The following is a 3,881-nucleotide window of genomic DNA, read 5'->3' as shown; positions in this document are numbered from 1 at the left end:
CTTTCCTGCTGCCCAAGGGGTGGATTAGACCCTGAGAAAAACCTCAGGCTAGGAGACAGGCTGAGGTGGAGCTCTTGGGGCAGGGAGGATCTCCTCAATGCCCATCTCATGGGGATATATGCAAACATGCTGTGGGTTTTGGGGCTTCTTTGGCTACTTCCAAAGCCCCAACACTGAGCACCTGACACCAGGCTTGAGTTCTGCCCAGCAAAGCACCCAAAACCCAAAACCTGTGGCTGCTTTCAGAGCTGAGACCTTTGCCCCCAGGTCCTGGGCAGTGGTGGGTGAACTGAGGTTCTCCTGGCAGCCCTTGTCACAAACATTTCACAGCCTCAGCTGAGGTACAGCTCTGTTTTACCAACATCATTTCCCGTCTCTCTGCGGTTTGGTGTTATTTCCTGCTCGCAGCAGCTGCTGCTGAACTCAGTGTCTGCTGGGGCCCAGGGACCAAACACACAGCCCCTGTCTCCCCATTCCCTGGGACACGACCTCCCCTGCGTGTCTGCAGGTCTGGATGGTGCTCACAGCCCAGTGCAGGCCCCGAGGGGAACCTGAGGAACACAGAAAACCTGGTGTCCCTACCCCACACACACCTCTAACGCGGATGCACAGCCCTTTTCACCTGCCTTTCACCTTTTCCCCAGTCTTTGACACAAATATTTGCCCACCCCCAGCTTCCCTTCCTCTCCCCTTGCAGCTCATCTCCCTGCCCTACCCCAGCCACCTTCTCTCCCTCGGTTTCCCCAGTCTCTCCATCGTGCCCCTCTTGCCCTTTTCCTTAAGGACATGCTCCTTGGATTCTTCCACCTGCTCTTTGTTCCTTTGCTTCTCTCACCCCAAACCCTGTTCCCTTCAATTCCATCCCACTTTTCCAACCCCATTGCTTGATGCTCTCCATCCAGCTCCATCCTCCTTCCCTTGCCATCCCTCTGCCCCCCGTGCACGTACCCTGTGACAGCCCACGCTCTCCCAGCTGTCCTTTCAGCTGTCTGCCCACGCTCTCCCAGCTGTCCTTTCAGGTCCCCTCGCTGTATCTGCCCTTCAGGCACAGCAGTAGGAGTTGCTAAACCTCCTTCCTGCCGAAGGGCAGGAGGAGGCAAGAGCAGAAATCTCAAAGGGGAAGGGTGTGCTGAAGTGATAAGGGAACCAGAACAAGTGAGAAACCGCAGGAGGGTTTCTAGGAGGCTCTTGGCTGCTGTCATCACACTCCCGAGGAGCACTGGATGGGATCTGAGCCCAAGGCAGCCAGCACCAGCCTCTGGGAGCAGAGAGCTCTGTGGCACAGGCTCTGCTTCAGGACATGCTGCCACACTGATGTGATGAAGCTTTCACAGTGGCTCAAGGGCTCACTGGCTTTGAGGGGTGCACAGAGCACCTGGGACAAAGCCAGAAAGCCAAGGCCAAGTCTCCACAGTGGAGATCAGCACCATAACTGCTAGACCTGACTGTTCCAAACCTCTGCTCCCTACAGCCTTGAGCCACCTAGCAGCCTGGGAAGAGCAGGAGTGAGAACTGTCCTCTCCTCATCATGCCAGCAATTTCAGGTATTTGGCTCAGGATAAGGGGAGAAACTCTTTATCTTCCAGACTCAATTTTTCCTGCTCCTCCTTGGAGCAACGGATGGCTGGTGTGGACAAAAAAATCCCCTTTTTCCAGGGGATCTGGGCTTGTGCCATCTACCCAGGGAGATGGAGCAGCTCCTGGTGGCAGCACTGGTGGGCACAAACCACAAAGAGGTGGATCTTGGTGTGGCATCACAGCCAGTGTGAGGCACTTGGTGCCCAGGGCACCCCTGGCAGCTGCTGGTCCTGCTCTGGGGGCATTTTGGGTGATCTCAGTGAGTTGTGTTCAGCCCTGAGGTTGGAGCTTGTCTGGCACCCGGAGGGGATGTGTGACTGCTGCTGTGTGGAGCAGCTGGAGAAGGGCTCAGCTGTCTTTTAGCTTCAGGTTTGGAAGGCAGGAAGGCAACATTCATCCCAGAAGCTCCTCAAGTCACAGAGCTTTTCCATCACAGCCTCCCCCATCCCCTCTCCCCTCCCTGCCTGACCCTGGGGCAGATGCAGACGGAGGGAACATCTGGGGTGGCCCCTCAAGGAAATTCCCTGATCACAACCTGCCTCCAAAGGATCACATTTCCCACAGCCAGGACGGGTGTAAGGAGCCTTTCCCCCCTTCCCCTCTCCAGTGGGGCCACCCTGGCTGCCCCAGCACCGAGCCAGCCTGATCCCAGTGGGCCCCAGTCTGGCTCTGACTGGTGGAGAGCCGATGGGTTTCCGGCACAGGGAAGCAGAGACTGAGGAGAGCCAGAGGCCTCTCACTGCCATATGGTTCCCATTAGCAGCACTGGGAAGTGTATATTTACTGCAGGGATCACTGCCCCAGAGCAGGAGCACAGCGTGGGGGATCCAGGCCCCTTCCTCCTCCATCCTCCATGGAGCAGCACAGTGAATGTCCACAGGGATGGACACCTGGGAGAGGCTGTCAGGACATTCCCTCAGGAGATGATGGGCTGTGGGGAAGGATGTCCCTGAGGTTGTGTGCAGGATGAGTGAGGCACACACACACACACACACATGGGACAACAGTGATCATGCAGCTCCACAGTCAGCTCAGCCCGTGGTTCTGCTCAGCAGGACAGTGTGGGGAGGAGGTGAACAGGAGCTGGAAGAGTCTGTCTCCAGAGCCTGGGAATCACCCAGCCCAGCTGGACCACTTTCTGCAGCCTTAGGGTCTCATGGTCAATCCACACCATGACACAAAGTGTGGTGCAGAGTTGGCATCGAGAGAAGCAGCACCAGAATCTGTCAGGAAAGAGGCAGAGCAGCATGATGGAGTGAGCCCAGTGGCCACAGCTCCAGCTTTAGCCATGGAAGCTCTTAATTCAGCATCAGATCTTGGCTCTTGCATGGCTTTGAGCCAACCACTTGACCTCACCAGTAACTGGGACCCAAGGCAGGTCCCTGCTGGCTTGGCACAGGGTGGAGAACCCCAGTGAGGAGCAGCTGGGCCAACTTGGGGACACCACCACCCTGCTGAGCAGATTCCTGGGGAGTCCCTGCCTGATCCACTAATCCACTTTCCATCCACGTCCTGCTCCCGAGCTGCCTCTTGAGAGGCTGCCAGTGGGCAGGAAATCTGCGGCCGAAACGCCGAGGGATGCTGACAAGGAAGAGTTGTGGGGAGGAACAGGGCTGCCTTTGTCAGGGTAACAATGAGGGAAACCCCTGCCCACCCTCTCTGCTCTCCCACCTTCATCCCTGATCCCCCTGAGGAGGAGGTGCACATCCCTGGAAGGACCAGGGGCACTGGCTGGTCCCCTGCCCCTCAGTGAAGACGATGCTACTGGAATTCCTCTGTTTTCCAGAGGCAGAAACTGAAGCATGGAACAGCCCATTCCTGGGGTGGTGGCCACATTTAATGGCATCCATTAAAAATGATGATCTGAAGAAAAGTCTCTGCTCCCTGGAACCTCCTATCTCTCTGGGAGCTCAGCAAAGCACAGCACAAACCCTGCTGGGAGGATGAGAAGAGACTTTTCCAGGCAGAGACAAATCCTCAGTTAGTGCCAGAGGAAAATTGCAGGTTGAGATGTTCAGGCTGGACATTAGGCAAAAGTGCTTCACTGGGAGAAATCTTGGAAGCTCTGCAGAATGGCACTAATTAGGTGCAATATAAACCTGCTGCAAGCAAGCACAATAAGCAAACAGCAGTTCATGCTCCTTCCCTCCCCTTTTTCCATAATCTCTCCCACAAACCACATTGCACCTGGAAACATCACCTCCTGGTTTCCTCTGTAAATGTATATCCATTTACTGCCACCCTGGCATCGTGTTCCTAGTTCTCACAACACATTATCTGCCTCTCAGTGGGATTCATAAAGG

The sequence above is a fragment of the Acanthisitta chloris genome, unplaced genomic scaffold, assembly GCF_000695815.1.
Source record: "Acanthisitta chloris isolate BGI_N310 unplaced genomic scaffold, ASM69581v1 scaffold7582, whole genome shotgun sequence".
Classification (NCBI taxonomy): Eukaryota; Metazoa; Chordata; class Aves; order Passeriformes; family Acanthisittidae; genus Acanthisitta; species Acanthisitta chloris.
The sequence above is the reverse complement of the archived record's forward strand: the minus strand, read 5'-3'. Positions refer to the sequence as shown.